The following is a 15,648-nucleotide window of genomic DNA, read 5'->3' as shown; positions in this document are numbered from 1 at the left end:
CTGGATCCAAATGATGACTTTGTGCTGACAGCCTCTTTGCAGTCAAGGTGAGAACCAAATTCTGCTGATTTACCTATGTTCACGTATCAGTGAGAGTCTGACTTGCCCCCTGAAAGCCAGGGCTGAGGCCTGGGGAGAGCAATGGGAACCAAGAAGGGTGTGCATGTATGTAGTGAACGTGTGTGTACATGTATGTGCATGTGTCTGAGCCAATAGTAAAAATACCTCCCACATTGCCTTGTCCCCTCCCATAGTATGAATGGACTAGCCTGCCCATTCTCCTTCTCTGTAGTGCATCTGGCACACCGGAGATGGGGCCAGGTTTGCAGAGTCCCTGCCAGATGGCGGGAGACTCACACTGCTGCTGAAATTCCAAGTCGCCCACGAGTTTCTCCCAGCGGCTACAAGACAATGTGAGCTGGTGCCAGGTCTGAATGACTCGCGTGGGAGATCAGGCCTGAGGGCAGACTTGACACTCAATTACTGGGAGCTAATTGATCATATCTCAGCCAGATGAAGGAGGAAGAGAACAATGTTTTCGATGTGGTACCGATAATGACTTTGCTTTCACTGGGGATGTTTGTGCCGTTCTTTACACTCTCGCATTTGGCAATCTCAGAGTGATTTTGGGAACAGGGCAGTGTGTCTTAGCGGACGAGAACTCCCTCTTCTGGCTGGCTCTTTGGTTTATGCAGGGTGGGCAAATTCAAGGTAACCGCGAGCTAAAAGTATTTGCATAGGAGCATCATGTTACAGGTCTGTGCATGGGATTCAGAGCCAGAAACCCTTGCGCACCAACCCTGACTCTGCCACTGACTTCTTCTGTGACCTTGGTCAAGTTATTTACCCATTGTGTGTCCTCGCTCACCTATCTATACAAAGAGGTTCATAGCTCCCTGCCTGCCAGGGGTTGTAGTATTTAATGCAGTGGTGGGCAACCTGCGGCCCGCCCCGCTTCCTGCAGCTCCCATTGGCTGGGAACGGCGAACCACGGCCACTGGGAGCTGTGGGCGGCCATGCAAATGTAAACAAACTGGAGTCTGGTCCAATGGATAGAGCATAGGTGTAGGAACCAGCTCTTCCATGGACCTGTTATATGACCTTGTGCAAATCACTTCCCCGCTCTGCACCTCTGTTTTGCCTCCTACCTTTTGTCTCGCTTGTCCATCTAGAGTGCAAGGGGGCTGTCTCTCACTGTGTGTTTGTGCGGCGACTGGCACATGAGGCCCTGGTTGGGGTCTCTGGATGCTGCTGTATTATAATAATAATGACACAGCACTTGTAAGGTGGTCACACAGATGGAATTAGGGGAAGAAGAGAGCTGGGATTTAGAGCTCTGAAATCCCCAGTGGCTTGCCAAGTGACTGCACAGTGGCACAGACCGGGGAGAGGGGCTTAGCCAGGACAGCTCAGGTGGATGGCTTTGCTGTTGCCACCGCCCAGTGGATGACCAGAGGTTAGTGCTTTGGTGGTGGCAAGAACTGAATGTTTGTCTCCTCCTTCTTGGCTCTAGGCGGACTGGAGCTACCCAACCCCGCTCATCACAGATCGAAGGCAGAGAAGAGGAACATCTGTTAACACGAATGCCTTTCTCATTTCTTCTTAATGCTTGCTCAGCATCTGCGTTAAACAAGCCCCCCTTCAGCTTGTACAATATTTCATTTTTGTTTCAAAAAGTTTCAAAAAAAAATCTTCTGAGACAGGAACAAGAAAGGGGGGAAGCAAACCTCTAAATCTTTAATAATGCGCCGAGTCAGAACTTCTGCTGGGCTCCGTCGTAATCATATAGAAGAGAATAACCAGAGACAGAATTTCTTAATAACAAATACCTTTGCAGCATCTCATTAAATCACTGTATTTCAGAAGCACAGCAGGACAGTTGTGTGAATAAATAGTGCAATCTCCTAGTCTGAAGTATTTTCACATCTGAGTTATTTCCCCTGCATATGATCGGTTCCTTCTATTTTTTTCTCCCCCTCCCCAACATCCCCTCCACAAATGATTTTAGCTGATGAGTTCAATTAACGAAGGCATTAGAGAGGCAAAGTTGAAAAAGCACATCATTTCCCCCCCTTCTTTAATGTTTTACAGTTTAACAAATAGTGCTGCAAACCGGGGGAGGAGAGAGAGAATGAATTATCCTGGTGATTGGAAGACAAAGCACTTCTTTGATGCTGCTGTTTAGGTGGATGATGAACTGTGCCAAAAAATGAAGAGGAGAAAAATGAAAGAAAGAAAGAAAGAAAGATAGAAAGAAAGAAAGAACCTCTTCAGGGTGTTTATCCAACCAGCATGTTTGCTCATTTTGTATCTTAGCTCATGCATAATGCCAATGAGATGGAAAGAACCTGCTTTGCTATCAAGGTACCAGTAAACTGGGATACACAGTATGGAGTCAATCACAGTGAAATAAATGGAGCAAAAGGTTTCATTTTGCAACCCTGCAGGCTCTGCTATGTTTTGGGGGAAGAGAGGGAGGAAGGCAAACCTCTCCTTGAAAGCCACCAGAGCCAGGCAAGTCCATATACATATGTGTGTGTGTACATGTGTGTGTGTGTGCGTGTGTGCGGTGCTTGACTCCTCACATGTCCTCTGCTTTCTACATCCTTCCTGGAGCTTCTTTATGAATCATTCCACTCCTTCTCCATAAGGCATGAGATGTGCTCTGGGCCACTCAGGCCAGGAACTATCCAGCCACATATTGGCAGGGAAGTGAGGAGCAGGGTCTGCATGGGACTGGGCTGTGGCCATGGGCGAGCGAACGCCCCTTTGGAAGGCACATGAGGGCAGGAGTCAGGGAATCACCAGAAGGTGCTGTTCTGTTGCCATCAGTCACATCCGCCACTCGAGGCCTCCATTGTCCCTGTCTGGCTTCTGGAGGCACCACTTTGAAACTGGTTCTTCTTGGGCGTGACTTTGCTGCATCAGCCTGTGAGCATAGTCTGATGAGGCAATGTCAGGGCCTGGCGTGTACCCTTTCCAGAAGCATCAGATACCCAATACCTGCTCCCAGTTGGCAGAGCTGGGCAGGGCAAACCCAGGACCCAAACTCTGGGTGCAGAGAGATCGGACTGGTATAGCAGTACTTGAGGGACACTGGGAGAGCTGGAGGTAGGAGGCAGGCAATGTGCTGCTTTGCACCATTGACGGAGCTCAGCTTCTTAGTTTCACAAACAACCAATTCTCCAACTCCATTCAGAGATGCTAAGAGAAGGGGAGAAGGACCCGTCAGTCTCTGTGAGTCCAGTATCAGGAAGCCTTTTCCAATTGTTTATCGGTACTTGCGGCAACCAGAGAACGAGAAAAGCAAGACCCCAGAGTCAGCAGGGAGAATGCTGCCTGGCTCATTCGGACTCCTGCTCTCCATCTTCTGCTCCAAAGCCGTAAACCTTTATAAAGCTCCCTGCTTTATTTCCTGCTCAGAGTCTGAATTCTCTGCAGCTGGGTGCAGAGGGATCGGCCTGCCTGCACCCTCTGATTGAAGGTTACTTGCCACTTCAGAAAGAGCATTTCCCATCCGGCAGCAGGCAGGTTATAGTGCTGTCTGGACCCACAGTCTTTTTTTTTCTTTTTCTTTCTTTCGTTCTTTCTTTTTTTATAAGTGACCTTTTTTTCTCCCCCCTCTGAATGGCGAGAGTGAGGTAATGCATCGGAGACGTGAACTTTAGCAGAATGGTAACATAATGCCTACAATAACGCTCATTCAATGGTTCAAATATCTTAACAGCTCAGATAATGCCTTCAGAAAATTCCCGTCTCTGAGTGCACTTCATCATACAGTACTGACCTACTTGTCAGTCCTCTAAAGAGACTCAATTATTTGGAAGTTTGGACTTTTCAGGCTTGAGCAGACCATAAGTTCAGCCAGTCTGGTATCCTGAAGCCTGCAACCTCATGCCTCAAAGGAATGCCTTTTCCATGCAATTGAATTTAAGCTGATCTTGCACCCATTACTGTGGTATCTGGTCACCATGCACAATAAAGGTCACCATAAAACCTGTCTTCTCTTCTCCCTTCTTTGTTGCCCACAGTAACGAGCAGCTAATGGTGTCTGGAATTTACCTGACCAAACTTGCAGGTTCCTAAGAGAAGAGGCAACTCTGTACCAGAGGACTGGAAGGTAGCTAAATGTAACACTGATTTTTAAAAAGGGCTCCAGAGGAGATCCTGGCAATTATCAGCCAGTGAGCCTAACTTCAGTACTAGGCAAATTCATAGAAACTATAGTAAAGGACAGAGCTATAAGACACACAAACATGAGTTGTTGGGGAAGTGTCAACATGGAATTTATGAAGGGAAATCATGCCTCACCGATCTGTTAGAATTCTTTGAGGGAGTCAACAAGCATGTGCACAAGGGTGATCCAGTCAATATATCAGAGGGGTAGCCATGTTAGTCTGGATCTGTAAAAAGCAACGAAGAGTCCTGTGGCACCTTAAAGACTAATAGATGTGTTGGAGCATAAGCTTTCATGGGTGAATGTCCATTTCGTCAGACGCATGTGCACTGATACACAGATACCCTCCCACCAACAACACAAGAAGAACTCCACATGGACTCCTCCTGAGGGTCGAAATGACAGTCTGGACCTGTACATAGAATGCTTCCGCCGACATGCACAGGCAGAAATTGTAGAAAAACAACATCGCTTGCCTTATAACCTAAGCCATGCAGAACGCAATGCCATCCACAGCCTCAGAAACAACCCTGACTTTATAATCAAAGAGGCTGATAAAGGAGGTGCTGTTGTCATCAGGAACAGGTCTGACTACCAGAAGGAGGCTGCCAGACAACTCTCCAATACCAAATTCTATAAGCCACTTTCCTCAGATCCCACTGAGGAATATACTAAGAAACTGCACCATCTACAGTGCAGATCAGTAAGTGGTTGAAAGACAGGAAACAAAGCATAGAAATAAATGTCAGTTTTCACAGTGGAGAAAAGTAAATAGCAGGGTCCTCCAAGGATCCGTACTAGGATCTGTGGAAGATGGGTGGGTCATTCCATAATTGCCCTATTGTGTACACTCCCCCAGAAGCTCTGGTATGGCCCACTGCTGAAGACCAGATACTGGGCAACATGGACCATGCTTTGACACAGTATAGCAGCTTGTGGGGGGGTGTACACTGGGCAACAAGGGGGTTAAGGGATTATTTTGAGCCGAGCCAGCCCCGCGCCACCACACCTGCAGCAAATGCTCCATCTGGTGGAGGAATTAACAGACAGGGGAGACAGCTCATTTGGGGACAGATCTGGAAGAGAACAGACCTGCAACCCACAGATCCAGCAGTGCAGCACAGAGGGAAGGGTGAAGTCTCTGACACAACTGCCCCAAAGGGCCCTTCCTGAGGGAAGGAGGACCCACCCCAGAAACAATCAGAGAGGGAAGTATCCCCCCTCCCCTGCCTGTGGACCCTGGACATTGGTAATCCCCTCTTATTGTCTTGATTTGGACTCCCCCAGTAGGGGAAAGACTGATCCCAGCGTGGGGAGGGATGAGAGGAAGTGTCCCAGGACGGGCAGCCTTAGCCTCGGTTGCCAGACCACTGGTAGCTGAAAGGGCCCTGGACCAGAGCCCGGTGGAGTGAGAGGACCCAGGCTCCCCTACCAAAAACCCACCACTAGGCCACACTTCCCAAGCAAATGCCAAGCGAGGACTGTCACACAGCTCTGAGAGTAAACAAACCAAAACAGAACCCCCCAAAACCACCCCCCGCAAGATGTTGCAGGACTGAGACCCACTCATGTGATGTTGTGTTACAGGTGCAAAGAGTGTAAAGAGGGGATCGAAGGGTTGTGTTTTTAACGTCACCTAATGCTGCTCTCATAGGTATAAAAGCTTCTGGTCCTTTAGAATCCTTCCAGGCTATTTGCTTCAACAATATCCAGTGGCTGCCAGTTCCACAGATTAAACCCAAGAACAATACTCATGCATCTTATGTTTTTGCTCAAGTACAGTTGTAAAAGCTACTGTGTTGGCAATTCATTCAAGTCTAATGTGTCTTCCATTGGGACCTCACACCCCTCCTGCTTCCTGGCATTCTGCCCAGGGCTGCAACACACCTCAGGCCTGCAGCTGATGCAACAGCGTTATACCTTGCAACAGCAGACCAGCCTGTTGAGGGTGTGGAAGGAGATGGCGGTAGCTGGTTGTTGTCACCATCCCTTACTCACACAGGAAGGGGCGGGGAGCTGTGAAGGAGCAACTATGAGCCACTGGGTGACTGGAGGCTAAGCCTCATATTGTGTGACTGTCTGCTGGAGGCCTCTTCCTTCCTGTCCAACAGAAGTAGAGAGGAAGGAAGGCCCAGGGGTTAGCGTAATAGCTTGGGACTCAGGAGGCCTGGTTTCAATTTGCTGCTCTGTCACAGACTCCCAGCAAGACCTAGATCAAGTCACTTTGTATCTCTGAGCCTCAGTTTGCAGTCTGTGCAATGGGAATAATAGCCGCTCCCTGCCTCCCCAGGGGGCTGTGAGGCTAAATACAGTCTAGATTATGAGGGGCTCAGGCACTACCATAATGGAGACCCGATAAGAAACGAACATGGATAGACCAGGCATCATGACCCTGCTGGCTGTTAAAGGGGAGTCACCAAACTCCCATTCCCCCCTGGAAAGCTGAATGCTATAGCCCACCTCCAAAAGAATCAGAACGTATTGCTGGAAGGAGCCGGCGTGCTGTGCTGAGACCGTGTTATATTCGACAATTAGTAATTTATGCCCTTCCCTGTGACATTTTATATTAAGCATTTCCCAGCACAGTCTAATTACAAGGTAAATAAACGGGCCCTCCCTTACAGTTAATTCGTTATGTAGCTTTATTACCAACAAGAGAGAAACGACACAAGAAGGATATTACATGCAGTGTTGCTGGTAATTACCGTATTTTCATTGCATCATGTGCATTTTATAGTGGTGGTCGAGAGAAATTTTAGTCATCGCTGTCAGTGTGAAAGTAATTAATGTTCTCCAAGAGAGACCTGGGGTACGCAGTAGTTGCAGAGAGACCGTGAAAGTCAGACCCCCGGAGCACAGGGTCAAGGCGGTTTGTCCAGTTTGGCCCCAGTCCAGCAAAGCTCTGAAGCTCGTGTTCATCTTTAGACACAGGAGCAGTCCTGAGGACTGTAATGGAATCATTCACATACTTAAATACATGCGTAATGCTTTGCTGGACCAGGGCCTTTATTTCTACTGTGTGAAAATGCTTTTTCTCCATAAATTCAGCCATGCTTTACCCCTCTGTACCTTGCCACGGACATCAGTCAGTATGTCGTCTTGTCTGCCAACACAAAGTGCTCCCAACACCGCACACAGTAACACTGTTGCTCGGGGACAGATTTTTGTCTTCCCCACCCTCTGGCTGATGCTATTTCAAGGGCGGCTGTGTTGCAAGTTAGAGAAGGGATGTTTATTTGATCTTTTTGTTGCCCCCCCCCTTGTTGGGCAAAGGCCTTTGCATCTTGCCCCAGTTTTTTCGCCACACCAGCCGCTCCACCCCCAGCTAGACCCTGCAACTGCTACCGCCCTTCTTCCATGTGGAGCAGACCAAACACAACTCACTTCAGAGTCCATCAAAGCTGCTCTTCAATCAGCCGCCGGGAGGCTGCACAGTACCACGTCCCCCCGGGAGAGCGCGAGCCCGGGATTGACATGTCATGAAATGTAAGAGCACATTGCAGGCTGTAACAATTCAATCCATGGCTATGGAGATAAAGCTCAGCTTGGAACTCTACCATATTGAAAACGAATCTCCGCTTCTGAGGCTGCAGCAAAACATGCCCATACGGGGCCCCTCATTTAACGTGCTATCAGAAGAACAGAGGAAGAACTAATGGAGATCAATTCAGACAAAGAGAAGTGCATTAAGGGGGCCAGGAAGGAATGGGGATCGTGCTGGATATACATTCCTGATGCTTACTTCTGGCATCTGATTATAATCTCACTCACCCCGGTTTTACAGCAATGCAAATCTACTGGCTTCAGTGCATTTTCTCCTGATTTATACAGAATCAAGCCTTGCACCTCATTCACCATTGCCATGTACCTGAGCAGGGCACTTTGCACTGGTGTATATAATTTCACAAGGTGCAAGGCAACAAAGACTTGGGTCCTTTGGTTCCTTTACTAGTATATCTATGTTTAAACTAACAGCTCCCCTCCAATTCAGTCTCTCATTGTGTTGTAATGCTTCTGTTATCACCAGAAACAGGTGATAGAAATACAACTTTCAATTGCATTTCTTAGGAAAGTTTATTGGGATAAATGTTTGTGTATGCTTTGAATAATTAACTTGTGGAACTAGCTGCAGCAGGATGTTATTAGGCAAATATCTTAGCAAGTTCCCATAAAGGGCTAGAAACCCATATGCATAAGAATAATGACCTGAGCTGTGATAAAAATGGCAAGGGTCATAGATCCGCATGCTTAAAAATATAAACTGTTAGGGGGCAGGAAGACATCTCCACCGCACCATAGTATAATATCAAATAGCTGGGCAGACTCAATGTGTTTTTCTTTTCATCTTCCTCCACATCAGGTAGTGAGTATTGCCACAGATGGGAAGCTGGGCTGGATGGATCAGTGGCAGAGCAATTGTTTGTGGACCACATTTTGTGGGGGCTTATAAAGCACAACAATAGTTTTCAAATTTGTGTAATCTATACAGGGGGGCAAAGGCAGCAGAGCTACGGTTCACCATGGGCTATCGGCAAATGTAGGCGGGCTAATGAATCCATCTATCTTCTGGATCCACTGGACCGAACATGCACATATGCAGGGAAGCAGCAGACGGCGTCTACTACTCTCACCCTCGGATTCCCTCGCAATAGCGGTGCCTCAGACAGGCAGCTGTCTCAGCAATTGAAGGATGAGGATTCCATCCACATTTCCATGGGGAAAATTACTTTTCATTCCAGATTTGCTCCATGTTCCAGCATTTGGCCTTTTTGTGCATTCCCAAAGCAAATGAAACGTAAGCATGGAGTTTGCTAATTGTTTGCATAATGGAAATATATATATATATAGCTAACTTTGTGAAGGCTGATGAGTTCTTGGAATCATCTAATAGCAAATCTTGATTCCCTAAATCTCTCTCTCTTTGCATGTGCTAATTGGTCTTGGCATTAATTAATCTGATTTCATTATATTCTCTTTAATTTGTCAAGATATAATTTCTTTATTGCACAAAGAAATGCTTTAGAGAATTGTCACAATTGGAATAATTTCCACAACCCCCTCCCTCTCTTTAAAGTTACCAAGAGAAGTCATCAATTAAGATAATTTGCATACACATTAGGTTAATTGTTTTAGTTTAGCCAAATTTGTGGAAATTTACATAGCAAATTGACCCTCCACATTTTCACTTAAACATATAAAGCGCAAGAGAGAATTGTGTTCGAATTGATAATGAAATGGAGTTTATTTTGCATGGTTCTCTTACTAAAAGAGGTCTAATTAGACCAAGTAATTTTTTATTTCATCCGTAATTGCAAAACAAATAAGCTCTTTGGCAGTTTTTTTCCTCTCTCTTTCCCTGTGTCACATGGATGGGGAGCATTAATAGGAAAGTCATGTTCTCCTAATTAAGCCCCATTTGATTTCAGCACATTCTTCCATCAGAACCTCTTTAGTTTCTTCTAGTTTTTCTTCTGCTTCAGTTGCTTAAGCTTCCTGGAACACCTATTAATAGACAACTCCCCCATACTGATCTGCCTGAATTAAAATAAAAAACCAAAAAGCCCTGTAACTAAGACAGCATTCCAGCACCGACAGAATTTGTGTGTTAGGGAAAATGCAACCAGGATCTCAATTCCCCCTGTGGAAGAGAAAGAGAGAAGCTTTTAGCCATGAAAGAGCTGGCATAACAAAATGTGATCATTAACACCCAGGCACAAAAAATACCCATCCCCTGATTTTCCTATTTTAATTTCACAATTAGGTTTCTGCAGCTGGTGTTCCTTGCTCAGTTGCTGTGGAAAGAGCCAGTTAGGATCTTCTCATGAGGGTACAGGCTGACAACCCTGCCTCCCTCCCCATGCCCCAAGATAGACTTTTGGGCAAGGACCAGCTTTTTCTTCTGTGTTTGTCCAGTGCCTAGCACCAGGGGGTCCTGCTCCAGGACTGGGGCTCCTAGGTGTTACAAGACTATAACAGATAAATCATAATAACTGCTTAGCCTGCGGGGCACGGTTCAGTGGCTGGTCTTGAATGAGCTCCCAGAGCAGGGTAATACAGCCTCCAGTGAGCAGTTGACACCACACCAACTCTAGACATCCTACTCAAGCCCACATCCAGAGCCCATTGAAATCAATAGGAGTCTTTCCACTAGCTGCAATAGGCACTGGGCCCATGCTACTAACATCTGTTTGTAACATCATCCTTCCAAATGACCTTAGGTGCCATGAAAACATCACAGTGCTATCTTGGGGAGGTGGTGGGGTGCTGTTTGCCCAATGAGTGATGTTTATTTTGGATTGCGACCCAGTAACGTTTCTGTTTTGCTTTGTTAATAAAGCAATCCTGGAGCCTTAGCATCCATTGGATCAAATTCTTCCCTGCAGGGCAGCTGGAAAGTGAAGACTCCAGGACTGTCTCGATGGCACTTTGTTCTTCTCATCCATTTGGAGATCCTCTAGTGCTCTAACAACCATTATTGCAGCCTCATATAGCCCTCTTAGGTATCGTATCTATTCTGCAGATGGGGAAGATGAGCATGGAGATACCACGGAGCTTAGCACAGTGAACAGCTTAGGAAAAAAGCTACCCTCCACCACAGAGGGATCATATAACTTTATCCAACTTCTCGCCATGAGTCTGTGGCAATGCCAGAACTCCTGACTCCCAGCCCTGGTCTTTAGCCAATGTCCATTCGCCCTGTAGGGCAGTGGCCACTGAAAATGCACCCTGGAGGTAGCAGATAGTTTGAATGCTGCACCAATTAGCTGGGGACCAGGTAGAGTTAATATTAGCTAGAAAGGCTAGTCTGCCAGTCTATTATGATGAAGCCTATTTGCATGTCCAGAGAAATTCTCATTAGTCGGTGTGAGTGCTGGGCACAGAAAAAGTGCATGGAGCAGATCTGCAGTGGTTCCAGAAAATGGAGTGAGCCGCAGCCACTGCTGACACCCAGAATGGCCCAGACACTCGTCCTGTTAAGGAAACAAGTAGAAATGGCATTTCTGAATAAGCCTGACCGTTCACCTGGTTTGAAACCCATTGAGTTGTGACTCAGTGTATTTCAGAAGCACTGAGAGAATTAAAGAAATGTTAATGTATGCAGCTTGCTCGCCTCCTGCCTACACAGCAAGAAGAGGGGAAGTCTGCAAGAGAGCTGAGCACGGCTGTGTGACCGGAGAGAAAGAGGTCGTGCTGGACTCTGTGCTGCCCGGTGTTAAACAAAGGCCAGTGGGAATTCCAGAGGTCTGCCGGGAGCTGAGGAATTTCCAGAGCAATGTGGAGCCCTGTGCAGGGGCTATAGTAACAGGGATCTGACATTCAGTTCTCCAGCTTGATGCATTTGGGCCAGATTCCCCACTGCCTTCCCCCTCGGGTGTTGTCTTTTACTCCTGGGCAAAGTGGGCAGTGGGTTGCACGCACTTTGCCCAGGTGCAAAGGATGATGCGAGGAGCAAGTCATTGGAACATCATCGTCTCCGACTGTTAACTGTGCAGGGTTCTTCCTTCCTCACCCCCTGTGTTTTTTGGCCTTGAGTGTTTTTAATGACAGCCTCCCTGGGTTGATGGAGGATTTTACACTAATGCAAGCATTACCCGTGAATTTGGCTAGAACAGAGTGCAGTTTTGCACAGTCAAAGTCATTGCTGCTTAAGCTATAATGGAACTTTTAGCTCAAGGAGCAATGACTTTGACTGTGCAAAATTGGATGGTCCAGTGGCTGGAGTGCGTGCCCAGCACAAGGAATTTGCAAAGGGCTCATCAACCGCCCGGGTGAGTGCCCTAATCATGGGCAGGTCCCTTGCTTTTTGCCCGTAGAAGGTGTTCTACATTAATTAATTAGTGTTTGGGCAATGGGGCTGCTGTCACTCCTTCCCTAGTCCAGTGGTTAAGCTGTAGGTGTGGGATGTGGGTGCTGTGGGTTCAATTCCCCTGTCCTCCCTCTGCTGATGCTAAGACTTGAGATCAGGTTCTAATGCAGGCCTGGTGCGTGTTCCCTGCTCTTTGGGTTCTCCACTGTGGGTGTAGCCTCTTTCTTGCCTGTGGAAGCTGTTCCACTTTCATTAAATGGTTGTTGGGCCACAAATTAATAAGGTTACCTCTGTGGCCTAATGGTTAAACTGTGCCCTTTGAGTGTGAGAGATGTGAGTTCAAATCTCCCCTGGTGCATGTCCTCCCAGTGTTCTGGGTTAGTGTTGGAGGTGCCTTCCTTCTTGCCTTTCAAACCTGCTCCGCTTTAATTAAATGGTATTTGGGCCTCACTTTTACACAGTACCCTCTGTAGGCTGATGGTCATGCTATATGCCTAGGGTGCAGAAGATGTGGGTTCAAATCTCACAGGGTGTGTGTCCCTTTCTGTAATAGCAAAGGACTTGTCTGCTTCCTTCTTGCCTGTTGAAGCTGTTCCACTTTAGTTAAATGTGCTCTGGGCCAGCCTCACAGCAACCCTCACTCTCTTGTCCAGTGGTTAGGATACTCACCTGGGTTGTGGGAGATCCTGGTTCAAATCCCCCAGCTGCTTGTTCGGCAGGGATTTGCACAGGGATTTCCTGCCTCCTCGGCGACCGTCCTTTAGGGTGGGCCATCCTTGTCCGAACCCCCTCTCTTTCTCAAGAGGCCATTGTCTTCTTGGGCCGGAGAGGGGATTCGGACAGGGATCGCTCACCAGTGACTCTCCCCAGGAGGTGGCGGCCCCCAGTTCACACCCCTCAAAAGAGCAGGGGAGTGCCCTGGGGTCTGCCACAACCTGGGCGTGTATCCTGATCATGGTGGACAAGAGAGAGAGGGGGTTTTACTGCTCAGCAGCAAAGCCCCTTTAATTAAAAGAGCAAGAGGCCCTGTGACAGGCCTCTTGCTCAGCTAGGAGGGGTCTCCTCTTACACCCCACAGGCCCTCCTGTCTCCCAGAGTGGGGAGTTGAACCAGGGTCACTCACAATCCAAGCAAGTACCCTAACCCCCATACCATAGAGGGACATGAAAACTTACCTTGCTCCGGTTAATATATAGTCAAAGTGGAAGGCTTGAGCGGTAAGAAATTGAGACACCCATACTGTGTCAGGGAAGGGATTTGAACCAGCACCTCTTTGGTTCTTAGAGGAGTAACCAGACCACAGGACTACAGTGGGAATCACGCAGAGGGCATGGCCCAATTCTCATGTAATACTTACTGAAGGTGTCCTACCTTCAACAGAAAAGACTGAGCGAGACTCCTCAGCCCACTACCTCCTAGCCAGGCACTTAGGCCATTCAGTTGAGAGGTAGGCCATCAACCTGCAAATCCCTTCTCAGGGAGCATAAAGGGGATTTGAACCAGCACCTGTACTCTTCTAGGGGAAGGCATCTAACGCACTGGACCACAGAGGGACTCACAGTGGGTCTGTGGCCCAGTGACTGTTTAATTACCTAATGACATTGGCCCACCTTCAATAGGAAACACTGAGGGAGCCAGCCCATTGGAATACCTCCTAGCCCAGCACTTAGAGCATTCACTTGCCAGGTAAGGGATGAAGGTTCAAATCCCATCTCAGACAGCATAAAGGGGATTTGAAACCCAACCTCCCCCAGGCTGGGCACACACCCCAGACACACACCCCAACCACTAGGCCACACTGGGCTGCTTACTTGTGGCTTGGCCCACAGAATATGTAATGAAAGTGCAGCAGCTTCAGCAGACAAGAGCAAGGGAGCCCCAGGGGCAGAATATTGCCTAGTCCAGCACTTAGAGCATTCACTTGCCAGGTAAGAGATCGAAGTTCAAATCCCGTCTCAGCCAGCATAAAGGGGATTTGAACCCTAAGCTCCCACAAACTGACCACAGCCCCAAACCACTAGGCCACACAGGGCTAGTTGCTAGACCTGCTTCCCAATGAATATGTAATGAAAGTGGAACAACTGCAGCAGAAAAATTAGACGCCATCACCACCAGATCCCAACTAGCACCCCTCTTAGTCCAGCAGCTGCATGTTCATTCACCTTGGAGGCAGGAAATGGCTCTTCAAGTCCCTTCTCAGCATCCTGAGGAAGGAGTTGAACCTGCATCATCCACATGCTGGGAAAGTACCCAAGCGACTGGACTACAGAGGGATTCGTGGAGCAAACCTGGCCAGTTACTACTGAATGAACGTGGCACAGGCTCGACACGCTACAATGAGCAAGCCTCCTCAGGCCGTCCTTTACTTCAATATCAGGCTCATGCTTGAGAGATTGCAGAGCCCTCTTCAACTCCCTGCTCATCAGGCAGGGAGAAGGAAATTGACCCAGCGTCTTCCCCTCCCCACCTCTGCTTGCCAGCCGTGGCCAGGAACCACTCAGGTGACTTTGGGGCCTAACCCATTTCGTGTGAGGTGGCTAGGGACCTGCCGAACGCCTCGCAAAACAACCCAGCAGGAAAGAGGCAGAGGCCTCCCAGATAACTTTTCACCTAGTGTTTAGGTGAATGGCAGATTGGGAGGCGGCTGCTTCGAGCGCTTTTTTTTGTTTTGTTTCATCAGGTGGGAGTCCGAGCGCCTTTTTTTTTTTTTTTCCCGCTTCGGCGTAGCAGGGGTTGCGCGCTTAAAAATTTTTTACACCTAGGGGTGCGCGATTAAAAAAGTTTGGAGTCCACTGAGCTAGACAATCACGCCTGGGGTGGAGAACATGACTCAGGACGTGTTATTTACCCCTTCATGCAACGCAAGAACCGGGGGTCACCCGCTGGAATTCGTAGGCGGCAGGTTTAACCCAAATCAAAGGCAGTACTTCGCCTCGCAAGGCACCGTCAGCCTGTGGAACTCGTTGCCAATTGATGGCGGGGGAGCAAAACTGACAGTGGGTTCAAAAAAAGCATGAGAAAGTGTGTGGTGAATGGGTCCATCAGTGGCCGTTAGCCAAGAGGGTCAGGGACCCTGCCCCATGCTCCAGGCGTCTTTAGCCCGCTGACTGCCGGCTACAATGGACGGATCGCTTGCTAATTGGCGTCTTCTGTTCATTGCCTTTGAAGCAGCAGACATTGGCCGCTGTGGGAAGACAGGACGGTGGGCTAGCTGGGCCATTTGTCTGATGCAATCTGCCCATTCCCATTCTTAACTCTCCCCTCCGCCTGATGAGCGCAAGGGATTTGCAAAGGGCTCACCTACTGCCCGGGTGAGTGCCCTAATCATTGGGTGATGGGAGTACCCTCAGTTGAAGCTGTTACACTTTAATTGAAGGTGACTGGGCCCAGTTAAAGGCCGTGGCTCCCTCTTTGATCCCCTGGTTAGGCTTCACAGAGGGACTTTGGGGCTGTCATGTTCAAAACCCCCTTCTGCCTGGTGGGCAGGTTGGGGGAGGTTTGAAGAGGGCTCTCCTGCAGCCTGTCTATGCTCTGTGGTTCCGCGACTCTAGCGATGGGGGTCTCGCGAGCCCGTCCTCTTGCCTGTGAAGCTGTTCAACTTTAATGAAGTATTATTTGGGTCAAACAACCCAGGTTCTTCCTGTGTAGGCCAGTGATTGGGCTA

At 48.2% G+C, this 15,648-nt stretch overlaps 1 long non-coding RNA gene across 2 annotated transcripts in view; it reads left to right on the top strand.

The window, feature by feature from the left end:
• Positions 1-10,445, top strand: part of LOC103305908 (uncharacterized) — a 335,760-nt gene extending 325,315 nt beyond the window's left edge. The window contains exon 7 of one of the 2 annotated variants that reach the window (XR_010592996.1): positions 8,667-10,445. This is a non-coding gene — a long non-coding RNA (uncharacterized LOC103305908). The remainder of the gene's footprint in view (positions 1-8,666) is intronic. The other variant, XR_010592995.1, reaches the window with a different exon arrangement.
• The last annotated feature ends 5,203 nt before the right edge of the window (positions 10,446-15,648 follow it).

Source organism: Chrysemys picta, chromosome 16 (assembly GCF_011386835.1).
Source record: "Chrysemys picta bellii isolate R12L10 chromosome 16, ASM1138683v2, whole genome shotgun sequence".
NCBI lineage: Eukaryota > Metazoa > Chordata > Testudines > Emydidae > Chrysemys > Chrysemys picta.
The sequence above is the reverse complement of the archived record's forward strand: the minus strand, read 5'-3'. Positions and strand labels throughout refer to the sequence as shown.